Raw genomic sequence first — 16,208 nt, 5'->3', positions numbered from 1 at the left:
GAAGAAGAAGAAGAAGAAGAAGAAGAAGAAGAAGAAGAAGAAGAAGAAGAAGAAGAAGAAGATTTATTCTCACTTCTCTGGGCTCCAGACAATCAGTGTTCATGGCCACAGAATATAAAACCCTAATTCTCCATCCTGAGCCTCACTGTCTCAACCCAGAGCAACTCACAGTTCTTCATGCACATCAGGCTAAATAATGGTTTTCTATTCTCATAAACAGGGAAGTTTTAGGAGTCTAAAGTTGACTTTGAAAATGACACAGAACTACACAGAGCTTTTGTTTGCCAAACATTTGCAAATCATTTTCTCTCTGCAAAAGCCTTTAAAATGTCAACTCTCTGAATATCTCTGCCCACGAGACAGCTCTTTCCATGGAATCTTGGGAGAAATTTATTACCTGAGCTGCAGCAACCCCGGGACCCAGGGAAGGTGGTGAATGTTTATGGCTCTCCAGGCAAAAGCTCTCTGAAACTAACTGGAGAAAGCAAAGGTCATTTTATTTCCCTCTATGGCACTGAAACATTTTTGTGAAGATATTTTATTTTAAATAAATGAGCTCAACAAGTAAATAGTGAGTCAGGACCAATGAAGTACTTCCAAGAAAGCAGACAGAGAATGAAGAAAGCAAAGCATTTGATGGAATAAAATTCTGGATTTTTGTTCCCTACCTCCCTCCATCTCTCTCTCTCTTTCTCTCTCTCTCTCCTTCTGTTCTTTTTAGTATTCTTTTTTTATTGTGAAAATACTGTACAGAGGGGTTAAAGAGCAAGTACTTGTATAATTGGCATTCAGCCTCTCTTTAAAAATTAGTTTGAGCTGGGCGCTTGTGATTCAGACCTGTAACCTTAGCTATTCAGGAGGCTGAGATCTGAGAACCTCAATTTGAAGCCAGACTGGGCAGACAAATCTGAAAGACTGTTATCTCCAATTAACCTGTAAATAGCAAGAAATGGAGACGTGACTCAAGTCAGCCTTGAGCAGAAAAAGCCAAACAATGGCATAAGGCCTTGAAAACACACACACACACACACACTCACACACATGCACACATACAAATCTGTGTAACTCATGTAACTCAAATAACCTAATGTAACTAAGTCACAATCAAATGGGTTATGGATATGGATATGTGTAATGGTACAAACTTCTTTTCCCATACAGGTGGATCCATTGCAACAATGAGATGTACAAGTCGTTATGTGGAAAAATGAACTTTACACCTTTGGTGGCGGGGAAGGAGGATTGGGTGAGGGGGTGGAGAGAGGATGGGAAGGATGGGAAGGGGAAACAAAGGAGGAGGCTACAATGCTTGATAAGAAATGTACTCATTATCTTGCCCATGTAATTGTAACCCCTCTGTACAGTATTTTCACAATAAAAAAATGCACAAACTTCTTTTCCCCACACAGTTACCATGTGAAGGAAACCATTAGTCATCCTCTTGTTTCTCTTTTAATCAAGAAAAATTCCAGGAAGATCAGTCTTTACTGTAAAGACCATCACAAATCATCAGGAGAGGTAAAATTTATTTTTATTCATGGCTTGGCCAAAGAGGAATCTGGTCAAGTTCAAAGAAAGTCATGTTGGAACTGTGGGGAAGAGGTGTATCCAAGACTTTCTCTCTCTATATATATATATATTACTCTCTCTTGAGTTAACACACTGTTCCTTTTTTGTACATTTTTATTGTAAAAATGCTGTACAGAGGGGTTACAGTTACAGGAGCAAGGTAATGAGCACATTTCCTATTGAGCATTGTTGCCTCCTCCTTTGTTTTCCCCCTATCATCCCTTCCCTCCCACCTCTACAACTACCCCCACCCCCTGCCAAAGCTGCAAAGTTTGTTTTCAACATAGTGTTTTGTACATCTTATTGTTGCAATGGGTCATCAACTTGTATCCTTTTTAAAGCATTTTTCCCCTTCTAATGAAGATGCAGAATTCAGAATATGACATTTCCACCAAAATGGAATCTCTAATCCAGATTGGAAGAATATTTAAAGCATTCTTCAAGCACATATTCTGTGAAGAATTTACTCCCTCCTGAGAACTGCATTTTCTAGGTATGAACAGAATGCAAGTCAGTCTGAAATCACTCTCCCTTCACTTAGTATCTAACTCTCCAAACAAGAAAAGTGAAAATGAACTTCAAAGACTGAAAAGTTTTGTACAAGAGTATGAACAATATAATTAATACTGTAAATGTAGATAGATTTTTAGGATTTTTTACATTAAATAGGCCGAAAGTAAATTCAAAAGGCAGAACGTTTAAAAAGTTAAGAAAATTTTGCAGATAAGAATGACAGAGAACCTTAAGAACTTCCTGAAATAGATGGGCATTTTTTTAAAATCTAGCTTTCTGAAGCATTACATTCTTTGAAGGTTTTGTTTATGCCATTCCTTTCCTTGCAGTTTTCATGTACAGAGCAAACATTTGTAAGAAGCACAAGTCCCAAAGGACCCCAAACAGCTATAAGATATCAACTAAGCAGTCTCATTTCCATAAATCTAAATAAACTCATTTATTTTAAAGCCAACGAAGTAAAAATAACATAAAGTACTTGGCTTGATCCTCAAGCCACATGAATATGCAAAGGTGCACTTGTGCATATGTGCATACTCACACACACACACACACACACACACACACACACACACACACACACACAATCTCATTTGACACTTGCTAAAACAAACCACAAGAATTCCTCAAGACGGGGAAGAAGATCATTGGCTTTATTTGGAATGGGGAAAGAAATAAAAACAATTAGGTGCTGGTGGAGGTTCATGCTTGTAATCCTAGCTACTCAGGAGCCTGAGTTCTGAGGATTGCAGTTCAAAGCCAGCCCAGGCTGGAAACTCCAAGAGATTCTCATCTCCAATAATCATTAAAAAGCCAAAAGTAGAGTTGTAGGTCAATTGGTAGAGCACTATCATTGAGCATAGATGCTCAAGGACAACACCAAAGCTCTCAGTTCAAGCCCTAGGACTGGCACAAAAAAGAAAAAGCAAAGAAAACATACAGTCATATCATAAATGTCCAGGTCAATATGAAGAAGAAATGTGTTTTTTTTTCTTCCTCGGTGCGTGGATCCAATTGTCACAAAGCTATTCCTGGTCTCTCTGTGATGGTCATGACAAAATAAACATTCTGCATGTGTTGGCTCCCTTAAATCCTCAATTTCAAACTGATTTTGGAATTCTATTACAGCAGTATTTGCATATATTAAAGTGCACAAATCTTTGGTGCACACGTCAATGAACTCGACCTCTGAGTATACACCAAACACCACCCAAATCAACATAGTTACATCTGCTACATTTCTAGTTATCACAGAAGAAAAAGTCTTCACTTATTAATCAATATCACTCTTCTCAGAGTTCACTGCTAGATTTTTTGGGGGGTCTACCTCTAGGCCATTAGGATAGAAACAAAGATTTCTCAAAACTTAGAGCTCATTTACTTTTCCTACGTCCAAACTAAATGACTGTCACATTACCTCTAACAATTCATGTATTTATTTCAAAAATGTTTACTGAACACTCACCATTGGGAGTCACTATTTTAGATGTGCACAAAATAAAAATTCCTCCCTCCAAGGACCTTGTAATCTAATGGGTTACATAGACAATAAAAATTAAATATATCAGTAGATTATGTCGTTTGTTGGAAGATGTTTAGTTTCTATAGAAAAAGCAAATGCAGAACAACTCAAAAGAGATACTAAGTACCAAGAGAATGAGTGAAGGTTCAGATAAAATATTAAATAGGATGAACAGTAGGTTTCCTTAAGAAGGTGTTGCAAAGACTTGAGGCTCCAGGATGTCAACTACGTGATTTTCCTAGGCAGCCAGTGCAAAGGCCCTGACATTGGAGTCTGACTGGAATGTTTGCAGTATAATATAACCATAATGATTGGCAGAGAGAACAGTAGATAAAATTAGAGCTGATGTGTTTCATGTTATGCTGGAGAGGATTTTAGCACAGGAAAGATATTATCTAATTTTTGTTATAAGTGTCACTGCCACCATTGTGTTGCGAAGAGATTGGAGGGAGCCAATAGAAAAGGGGTAAGAGGAAGTAGAAGGCTAGAGCAATAACTCACTTTGAAGAAAATTCAGGCTGAGATCTTGGGTAGTGGGGTATTCCAGAGAAAAGGCAATAGTGTTCTGAGTATTATTTGCTGGTTCCCACCACCACCCTTGTCTTTCTAACTTTCCTTCTCCATTCCAGATGCTTGAAAGCCTAGAAATTGCATTCCCAGAATTGCTTTGCACCCTGAGCAATCCTTGGTATCAGTTTGGGTTCTTCATGTTAAATGCCTAAGGCTCTGAGAAGCCAGAAGAAAAATGGACATTCTTCCTACTTTACTTTATCTGTAGCCACAACAGCAGACCAGACACCTTGGGGGTAGTTTTGTCACAGTCCAAGAGCACAAACGCATGACTGCACAGCACTAGTCACCACTCTGTGCAGTTACTAGTCTCTACCAGTCTCCCCTCTCTTTCTGGTTCTTTATCTTCCCTGAAATTCTGGGGGTAAAGATATGATAAAGATATGAGGAAAAGAAAAAACACAAGAAGAAGAAAATGGAAGAAATAGTAGTGTTAAGTGAAAATGAAAAGGACTGAGACAGCCAGGCGCCGGTGGCTCATGCCTGTAATCCTAGCTACTCAGAGGCTGAGATCTGAGAATCACGGTTCAAAGCCAGCCCGGGCAGGAAAGACCATGAGACTCCTATCTCCAATGAACCAGTAGAAAACGGGAAGTGGCCCTGTAGCTCAAGTGGTAGAGCGCTCGCCTTGAGCTGAAGAACTGAGGAACAGCGCCCAGTCCCAGAGTTCAAGCCCCATGACCGACAAAAAAAAAAAAAAGAAAGAAAAAGAAAAGGACTGAGACATGTATACAAAGAGCAAAAGTTTTATCAGACTTATTCTTCTCTCCAGTCAGTGTTCCCATTCACATTTCTACTGATCACAGATACGTGAAACAAATCCTAAAAATCCTAAATCATCCTTCAACATTGACTTCATGGTAGTAACAGAAGTTATAAAATATTACCTGATTCTACTTGCATTTTCAAGGGTTCCCTTATGAGTTTGGGTAATGAAGTGTGCCAGAGAAAGAGTCGGAAGAATACCAAGTATTATAAATAACTATGCCAAGAACTGTACAATTCTATGTCCCTGGTCTGACCACACAGCATACTATTGATGCTTCCAAAAGGCGCTTCCAAGCACCTCTGCAGTGTTTATTAGAATTTGAAATCATCAGCAGAATCCTCTGACCCAACCTGTTTGGAAACTCCTTCAATCTGAAGTTGGTTCTCATTATTTGCACACAGGTATCTGCATTTGCAGTGCTGTGGTGGTGGCCTGTGACATGGAACGGAGTCATCTTTAGTGTCAGCTAAGGTGAATCAAGTCACCACATGATACCAGCATTGTCACATAGGGCAACACTCTACTTCTGATTTCAGTTTTCAAACTGTAAGTAAGGACGGGGGTGTATTCAAAACTTTTTAATCTTTAAACTCTTGGTTGATGATTATACTCTTTCAAATGCCCCTCTAGCATACTGAAGAAGTTCAGTCTGTTGATCCTAAGCATATAAAGGCTGAGATGTGTGCCTCATGGACAAAATACTTGTGTGGGATCAGCTTATTTCAGGCATGAGTTACAGAGACATTGGCTGACTGAATAAGGTACCTGCAAACAGAAATATATACAAAAAAAGGATATGTATGGTTCTGTTGATTTTAAAAAACGTGAATTAAGGTTTGCAGGAACCTGATCCTACATTTCCCTTAGGAACAGCAGTTCAGTCGTGTTGCCAGCAACTTTGCTGAACTCAACTGCCAATCATAAGGTAAACAACTGTATAACTGCTAACTGACTCAGCCCCAAGACACTGTTCTTCTCACAGCTGTTGGAAAATAATGGTTCTTTACGTACTTCTTGATTGGAGATCATCATGTTAAGAGAAGCAGGTTCTGAAGAGCAAAGATCCCATTATTTTCTCTCATATGTGGATGCTAGACCTAAAAGATAAACATATATAAATACACATATGTATATAAACAGATCATAGATGAACTATACAACTTTGGGAGGAGGGAAGTCAAGCATGTAAAATAGGTCATGTCTGGTAGATGGATACTGGTAGGAATGGGGAAGGGAAATAGAGAGGATGAGAAGATGAATATGGTCCACTTACCTTAGGCATGGGAGAATGGAGCGATGAAGCTTGTTGAGGCTGGTTTGGAAATGAAGGAGAGAAAGGCGAGGGAATGAGGGAGGAATACATTGCATTCATGTATGTACATGAGAAAATAAAACCCGCTTGTTTAAGTAATTGAGGCTAATAAAAATTACCCTGATTGTTACGGGTGAGGCTGGGGGTAAGGTAGATGTCCTTCTTGCTCTTCAGTCCCCCTTGCTATAAGTCCATCATAACCCCTTCTCCACCACCACTTCAGATCCTTCGCAGTTCATATATACAACCTGTGCCACCTGCCCCCTCCTTGGGATGTCCATCTTCAGACCTGCAGACATTGCCCCTCATTGTCTCTGCTGATACTCCTGCCATGACACATGAGGATTATAGTATGCGCATTTGCCATATAATTTGCCTCCTCAATCCTCCAGCCTCTCTTTTAGCCTTGTCTGCACACCCACCTCAGCTGCCCTTTCTACATGACCCTCTTCTCTACATCTTCTCATTTCTATTCATTGTACTGCTCCCCCTGTCTCAATGACAAGCATTCTGAGCATCTCCAGCCTTTGTTGATCAGAACCACTAGGGTCCAAATAACCCATTGAAGCCCAAGGACCTTTACCTACCTCTCCATCATCTTTCAGCTCCTTTCTCCTTGTGCCTTTTTTTCTCCGTGGATAGGAACTTTGTTTCCTACTATTTTGCTACTATTACCCTATTTCTCTTCTTTGTATACCAAAAATTCTCCAAATAATTTTCTAAATGTGCTGTCCCCGTATCACCATTTCTCGGGATCTGTTGGACACATCACAGTTGGATTTTGGCTTCTACCATTCCAATCCAATCCAACCTTCATCTCCAAGTTCTCTTCTTTCTTCCTCTTTCAGCGGCATTGACACCAGTTAATCCTTCCCCTCTTGCCTTGCACCAGTCTTCCTCACTTGGCTTTGGAGCACTGTTTGCTCCTGGTTTTCTTCTCGTAAGATGGATGCATCTTATAAACCTTATGGGAGTCTTTTTGTTCCCCCAATTTCCACATGTTGATGTGTTCCAGAGTTCAGTCGTCATATCTCTTCTTTCTCTATTTGTGCAGCCTCTCCATTTTATCTCTCTAGTAAATATCAATTCTACCCCGATGGCTCCCAAATGTCTGTAGCCTGAGCCATTCTCTGAACCAGAACCTGCCTTCTTGGATGTATAATGAGTATTTTAAACCTACCTTCTTCAAATCTTGACTAACCAACCCCAAATTTCTTCCTCCTCACCTTCCCCACTGTGTAAATGACAACTTCATCTCTCCAGCTGTTCAAGTCCAAATCCTTTACATCTTCTTTGGCTTCTCTTTCTCTCACAAACTTCTTCCAATATATTATCAGTTACACTTGGTCTGACCTTTGGATGCATTCAGAATCTGGTTGCTTTTCAATCTCTTCTGCTCTCATAATCTCTTGGCAAAATTATTACATCAGCCTTCCAATTGTACTCGCTCATTCTCACTTTGCTTCTCTCCTTATGTGGAGATGGAAGTGGTGGTAGCATGTATCTGTGGTGTGTTTTGGTTTTATTTTTATATAGTAACCATGGTGCTTTTAATATCATTCCACTCCCCCATCTGTTAGGGATTTCTATTTCTATTAGAAGGAAATCCAAAGTTTCATTATAAATTATAAAGCCCTACCTGTCTTGACTTTTCTACTTCTTTATCTCATCGCCTGTGAGTTTGCCCCTCCTTCACCTAGTTTAGTACATTAGAAGCTGCTTCTCCTAAATGTCGTCCATCGGACTCCATTCAGGAGTCTGCTCAAATAGCAATTTCACTCCAAACACACAAATAGATAATTATGTGAGCTACATTATCTTGATTTCATTGTTCCTGAGTATAAACATACATTAGCCATCATGCTGGCTGGGAATGTGGTTTAGTTGTAGAATGCTCACCTATCATGCATGAACTTCTGGGTTCAATCCTTCAGTACCACATAAATAGAAAAAAACGTAAGTGGCGCTGTGGCTCAAATTGGTAAAGTGCTAACTAGCTAGTCTTGAGCAAAAGAAGCTCAGGAACAGTGCACTGACTCAGTGTTCAAGGCCAGGACTAGCAAAACAGAGAGAGAGAGAGAAGGGTGGGGTGGGGGGGGGATAAAAAGGCAAATAAAACATCATACTGTTTGTTGCAAATACATACAATTTTGTCAGGTTTAAATAAATATATGTCATTATGAAAGTTCTATTCTAATCAAAATAGAACCATGCCCACTTTGTTTCCTATTTACTTAGCCTGATTCACTTTCCCTTCACACCTGCTGATACGACACTAATGTATTTATCTCTTGACTCCACTAGAAAATGAGCTCTAGATAATAAAGGTTTCATTCATTTCATTGCATGTCTCATGGATTTTGAAATATAGTCAGTAACATATAAGTAGCCATTGGCCTAGATTTATTAATTTTTAATAAAAAGCATTTACCTAGTAACATGTCTCCTGAATCAGATTCAATCACTGATTTAGCTATTAAACTTTTTTTGAGTTTTGTTTTTGTCTGTGTGTGCCGCTCTAGGGCTTGAACTCAGGGCCTCAAACTATTGTTTGGCGTTTTTGTTCAAAGCTGGAGCTCTATCACTTGAACCATATCTCCACTTCGGCTGGTTAATTGGAGAGAAGAGTCTCCCAGACTTTTCTGAGGCTGGTTTTGAATGGTGATCCTCAGATCTCAGCTTCCTGAGTAGTGAGACATCAGTGTGTGGTTTGGGTTTCTTCTTGAGGCTGCCTATCAACTGCAAGGCAGAAACAGTGAGAAATATGATAACCACATAAGACTATTTCTACAAATATTTTTGGTAGTTTGAACCATATCTTCTTCAGGAAATCAAGTGTGAGACATATATGCTAGTTAAAGAAAGATACAAATGTCCAAGAAAGTACTGGTTTGATATGCACATGTTGACTGAAAGAGTGAAAAATGTAAGTAGAACATTTTCAAGGAAATTCATGTAAGACATTTTGATAGTCCATGAAGGACCCTTGAGTCGTTGTAAATCTCATCAGTGTCACATATGGTAAATCCCATCTGTCTCCTTTGCTCTCAATAGAAAGAAAACACCTCTACAAAGTGAAAACATAGTAAATTTAATTTCAAATTAATACCTCTGGCTGGGATTCTGACACTCCCTTGAACAAATATTTCAGATGTGGAAAGAGTTGTTTTTAAAGATTTATTTTATTTACTTTAGCAGATCCTGAGAGCAGCAATGCACTGACATTGAGGTTGAAGAGGGGTGGCTAATGTTTTATTTGTGCTGCATTTAATTTGTGCTTTACACATGTGAAACACTGACTGGTAGAAGAAGCAAGAACCATGAACTGAGAGAAGTTGTGTAGCCTTGGAAACCAGATATCCTCCACTAGGACAAAATCCATGCCTCTTTGGTTCAGATTTACCTCTCTGCTCACTATAAGCAGCCTAGCTATTTCCCAATAGTTACTAGTTGGTTTTAAAGCAGTATTTATTTCTCTAATGATCAAAATAACAGTAAACCTTCTTTTGTTTGCTATTCCTATAGATCTTCTTGTTTTGTTTTGTTTTGTTTTGTTCTATCTTTGGATCCAACTTTAAATGTTCTCTCTCCTCTGCCAGAACTCATTTCCCCTGATCTCCTCTCAGCAGCAAGGTTGCCCAGTCTAAGAGCAAGAGAGAGGAGAGATATTAGTCCAGGGATACACAATTACAGTTAGGAATAATAAATTTCAAGAGATCTATTGCCCAGAACGGTGGCTATAATTAATGGCAATGTGATGATGTATGTCTTTTTTTAAATGTAAAAAGATTGTCTATGATATGTTCTAGACAGAAAATGTTGACTATATAAATTGATGCATTTGTCAATTAGGCAGATATAGTTACTCTGCAGAATATGTATGCTTCAAGTCATCATATTGTACATGATACAAACTCAATAATTTTAAACAATAAGTAAAATGTAAAAAAGTTGTTTCATATCAGAGACTTCCATTGACTGCCCAGTTTCATAACATTCCTACTCTGTTCTCATGTTCTGACATTTCCCTGCTTTGTTTTCTTCTTAGGATTTACCTGTTGGCAATGATCATGTTAACTGACTTGTTCACTTCTTGATTATATCTTTCTCCTCTCCACAAAAAACCTGAGCAAACTCTATGACAACAAGATTGAGCCTTTCTCACTATTTCATCAATGCTAAATCTGTGCTCTGCACATAGTGGCCACCCATAAATATTTCTCCTTTTTAAACCTGAAATCCTGTTATCTAAAATAAAAGAGTTGTACTAAGTTGGTGATCAGTGGCTTATGCCTGTAATCCAGCTACTCAAGAGACTGAGATCTGAGGATCAAGGTTCAAAGCCAACTCAACAATGGAAGTCCATGAGTGTCTTATCTCCAAATAACCAACAAAATGCAAGAGGAGGAAAGGAATAAAAAGGAAGAAAGGAAGAGAATAATGGAAGGAAAAATGAAGCAAGGGAAGGAGAGAGAGAGTGGGAGGGGAAGGAAAGAAAGAGTGCTGAATAAAATCAATATTTTAGCATCTAATTATAATGATTTTTCCTGTGTAGACATGAGAATAGAGAAGAGCACAACAGCACAACTAGGCCCAAAGTTTCAGTTTGGCAAAGTTTCAGTTCAGTATTTATTTCCAATATTAAAAACATATTTCAAATATATTTGAATCTTTGAGTCCTATTTTTTTCTCATCTCTGTTCTCTTCCAAATCTCTCCAGAGAATCCAGTATAATGAATTCAGTAATCAGCATTTCCAAAGACTTGACAACTTTGCATTCATAAGAATCTCCATTCATCCATGGATTCTAGTATCATATTGGTCCTTTAAAGATGCTTTATCCCCAGTTTTATCAGGTCTTCATGTTAAAAACCAAATGAAAATGTTCTTAAATTGCCTGGGGTAGAAGAAGTGGTAGAAAAGTCCCCTATGGGCCATGAAGAAGTCTGATACTTTCTAGAAAGTTCACTCAAGTGTTGGACTGGGCTTTCAGAGAAACAAGCATTTGTAATGTGCCAGGATAGCAGTGGACACTCAGAACTCAAACCTCTTCCTTCCTCTAGGTCCGTACTGGTATTTCCACACAAATCCTCTCTTCCTCTTCTTTTCAATCTAAATTTTATTTTTATAGTCCACAGATCATGCTTTCTGTGAACCCAGAAATGCAGGTGCTTTAAAGACTTTATACTCACCCTTCCAACTCGATGCATTCTATAAAACAACTTAGTTACAATTTTTCCAGAGTCTGGGATGCTAAAGACAGCACCATGACTGTAATTATATGATTGTAAGCTGAGTTAAACAAATAGGCTGTCTTTGAGACATGTAATTTGGTGTTAGAAATACTGGTGTACATGAACCATTGCAGGAATCTGACTTTGGACCCACCATGCTCTATTATAGCAGTAAACATTTTTAGAATTAGTATTTACCACATAGATGAGCCCTTCATCTATGCACAACCCTTGTACTTTATATAAAGCATTGAGAACAAACTGCAGGGATAAAACATTGTAATTGTACATACTTGAATTCAAAACTTACTCTGGTGGTACAAAGCATATCATAACCCAATTAAATGTATGCTTGAAGGTATGATTTTAAAAGAATCCCCCTTGATAATTTAATAAAGCATCTTGACTTCATTATCTTTGACTGTCAGTGTGCTAAGAAAAGAGGGAAAGAAGAATAGAAGGAGAAAAAGGAGAAGAGGATTTAATAAGGGACAGGAGAGAAAAGAAGGGGGAAAGAGCAAGAAACAGAAGTACAGAGGGCAAGGCAGGAAAGGGAAGTGTATGTTAAAAACCAAATGAAAATGTTCTTAAATTGTCTTTTCACAAAATATGAAGTGCTGGGATGTTGACAGATTTGGTAAGAATACTTGAGATGTTCATAACTCAAAGAATTGCTCATGTACTTACCTATCTCCAAAGAAATGTCTGATACACCCATTTGACCATAGCACAAGCAAGAGACAACTATGCTGATGGATGCAATCTGTCTTGAGGTTGCCAAGGGCCATGTGGGAGGATGACTGCCTTGGGGCTGGGCTAAATCTGACAGTGTTTTCAGTTCTTAGTTGTGGATAGTTTCCTACAGCCTGGAGAAGATTTCCAGCTATATTCTAAGCAGCCGGTGTGTGTTGGTGACTACTGTTTCAGCTTTCTTCCAAACTTGACAAATCTCTACTTGGGCTAAGTGGATCATAGGAAGGAATGTCTTTCAATTATTTCGGGGGGGGGGGTGTAAGTATCCAAGTTGGCATGTATCTAGTATTAACACAGAAGTACAGAATTCAAAAGAAAGCACATTACTTAAAGGAGCAGTATTCATTTTTACTTCTAGGTCTTCAAACCATCATTTTTGTCTCAACGAAAATCATAAGAAAAGCTAGTTCACACGCTGCATTTTACTGAATTCTTGTGGCATCATCTCCTTGTGAAATGATGCTTTGGAGATTTAAAAAGTAAACAAATCATCACTTAAGCCAAGGGCTAGAGAATCAGGCTCAGAGTTCTCTGACAAGGGAGGCTGACACTATACACAAGAGCTTGTGTAGCTGGGCACCAGTGGGTCAGGCATTATAATTCTAGCTACTCAGGAGGCTGAGATCTGAGGATCACATTTGGAAGCCCGGGGCAGGGAAGAATTTGAGATTGAGACTCTTATCTCCAATTAGCCACCAAAAAACCAGAAGTTAAACTGTAGCTCAAGTGGTAGGATGATTGCCTTGAACACATCAAAAATGAGCTTTAAATGTTGGTGCGGGGTGGGGGAGGGAATGGGGAATCGAGGAGGATTGGGTCGGGGGTTGGGGGGGGGAGGCTGGGAAGGGATGTGAAGGGTAAACAAAGGAGGAGGCTGCAATGCTTGGTAAGAAATGTACACATTAACCTGCCCATGTAATTGTAACCCCTCTGTACAGTGTGTTCACAAAAAAATAAAAATAAAAATATATATAATGAATTCTTCATTCTCCTCTCTTCACCCTTCACTTTTCTATCCTTTTTTCCCTGGCCTCACCCTTTCCTCTTGCAAGTAGCCATCTCCTGGTATATACTTTGTTGGGCTTTGACTTAGTCTTTTTAAAGAATTATATTATTTGTGCTCTTTATAAAGTCAATTATACCAGTTAATCCACAGAAGTGAGAAATATAAGGGGAGGGTTGAAGGGGGAGGTGAAGATGTTAAAGTGGTAACACAGATTAAGATGCATTGTACATATAAACTGCTTGGTTAAATGGCTAGAAATCCAATACATAAAATTAATACATTAAAAATAATAAGCAAGGGAAGGGGTGGGTTGGTAGGGACAGGTGACAATGTTGAAAGAGTTGATCAAGATGCACTGCATTCATAAACTGCTCTGATGAATGGCAACTCCTTTGGACAACTACTTTGAGATAATAAAAATATTCCAAAAAAAGCTAAGGGACAGTAGAACAAAAAGAAAGAAAAGAAGAAGGAAGGGAGGGAGGAAAGGAGTAAGGAAGGAAGAAAGAAAGAAAGGGAGGGAGGGAGGGAGGAAGGAAGGAAGGAAAGACAGGAGTCATTCTCTGAAAAATGACATAAAAATCCAACATTCAAGGAAAGAATATAGTTGAGAACACTGACATTATGTCATGTTTGTGAAGACTTGTTGATCATGAATAATAAGAATAATTGAGGTCTCGTGTTGTGACTCATGCTTGTAATCACAGCTCTGTGTGGGAAGTAGAGATTAAAGAGGATTATAGTTCAAGGCTGTAAGCTGTATAGTTCAAGGCTGGGTAAGCATGTATACATACACACATGTATGTATGTGTATATATGTATATATATAATAAATCTTTAGGAGAAATAGGAAAAAGGAAATATTTAAGAATCAAAGGCATTTATCCATGGTATAGATTTCTATTGCATGAAAGCACAATCAACGCCCCCCCCCCAACCATTAAATCTCCTTGCACGGTGCCATTACTTTCAGGAACTCATAAAAGGAAATGGCCTTAATTAAAATAGTGATCTTTGTTACTCTGGGGACCTTTAAATGTGTGGGGTGTAAACAAGTCACATTTGTGTTGGATTTCAAGCCCTTTTCTTAGTCTGTTCTGTTTCCAGGACCCTAGGGCTACACTGATGGTTGATTATGGAAATTTGTAGTCCTCTCCTGCCAAATGTAGAAGAAAGGCCTAAGGGCATATTAGCTGCTGGCTGTGTCCTCACTCTGTTCTCTTAGATAACTCTTTCTGGACTGTCTATGATGTAAAATGAGCATGGTAGCCAGGTACTAGTGGCTCACACTTGTAGTCCTAACTACTGAGGAGGCTGAGCCCTGCAGATTGTAGTTTGAAGCCAGTTTGAGCAGAAATAACCACCAAAATGTCAGAAGTAGAGCTGTGATTCAAAGGGTAGAATGTCAACCTTGAGCAACAAAGCTAAGGGACAGCACCCAGAACTAAGTCCAAACCTCAGACCCAAGGAATAGCACAGAAATAAATGGATGAATGAATAAATAGTAAAGCAAAAAATACATAGAATAAAAGTGAAGGTAGCTGAACTCTACCTTTACAAAATATACTGTATTTGTTCAGTTAGCAGAATGGGCCCAATTATATGGTGAAACATACTCAAACTAGTATGATGATAAATTTTTTATTTTAAATAAATATTTTTATTGTAAAGATACTGTACAGAGGGGTTACAGTTACATGAGCAAGGTAATGAGTACATTTCCTATGGAACATTGTTATCCCCTCCTTTGTTTTTCTCCTACCATCCTTTTCCTCCCCACTTCCTCAACTCCCCCTCTCTCCCCCCACCCCACCCGCAAAGTTGTAAAGTTCATTTTCAACATAGTGTCTTGTACATCTCATTGTTACAATGGGTCATCCTGTATCCTTATTTCAGAATTTTATTTCCCTTCCCCTCCCCAAATTAGAAAAATGTATATACAAGATGCAGGGTACTGGAATCAAATACAGTGACAACAGGGATTATACCATGGGGGAAGAACATACAAAGAAACAATGAAAAAAATCACACAGCTACCAGCACAACTATGTTTATCACAGCATTATTCACCATAGCTAAGATATGGAAGCAACCTAGACGCCCCTCGGTAAATGAATAGATCAAGAAAATATGGTGTATATATGTATATAATGGAATTCTGTGCCTCTATCAGAAAGAATGACATGGCCCCATTTGTTAGGAAATGGAAAGACTTGAAAAAATTGTATTAAGTAAAGTAAGCCAGGTCCAAAGAAACATAGGTCTTATGGTTTTTCTTATTTGCAATAACTAGTATATGTCTAGGACAAGCAGAAGAGAGCAAAAGCTATGTATATATGACTACATAACCTGATGCTAAGCGAAATGAACCCCAAGATAGGAACACAAGAGATTTCATCTTTCTTGCTGTTTTTTTAAATATACTTATAATGTACTATGTGATAATTTTTCTTCCAGTCCTGGGGTTTGAACTCTGGGCCTGGGCACCGTTCATGAGCCTCTTTGTGCTCAAGGCTAGCACTCTATCACTTGAGCCATAGTGTCACTTCAATCACATGTCAAATATTGGAAGTTGATAGGGTACTCCTAACAAGAATCTAGTACTGACTAAGAATTACACAACAAATTAACTATAAATTAATTTGACCCACAAAAGCAGGAGGAGTTGGGTACATGAGAATGACTCCTTCTTTGAGTTTCTCTTTTTTGCTTGGATGGTCCATCTTCCATTTACCAGAATATAACCATCTTTTGCACTTCTGTGCACCTGGAACTGGTAGATGTGGCCTCAAAAACATTCTTTATGACTCACACGAAAGCCCTCTCTACTTTAAGATGTCAGGAATCCTAAATTGAATTAAAATTCTGAGTTAAAAACCTTATTTTTTAAAGGAAATCAACACAGAACTTAAAAAAATGGCAAAACCTCCAATGCTCCTGGATTGGAAAGATTAACATCG

Source organism: Dipodomys ordii, unplaced genomic scaffold (genome assembly GCF_000151885.1).
Source record: "Dipodomys ordii isolate 6190 unplaced genomic scaffold, Dord_2.0 Scaffold143, whole genome shotgun sequence".
Taxonomy (NCBI): domain Eukaryota; kingdom Metazoa; phylum Chordata; class Mammalia; order Rodentia; family Heteromyidae; genus Dipodomys; species Dipodomys ordii.
Note: the sequence above shows the minus strand (reverse complement) of the source record.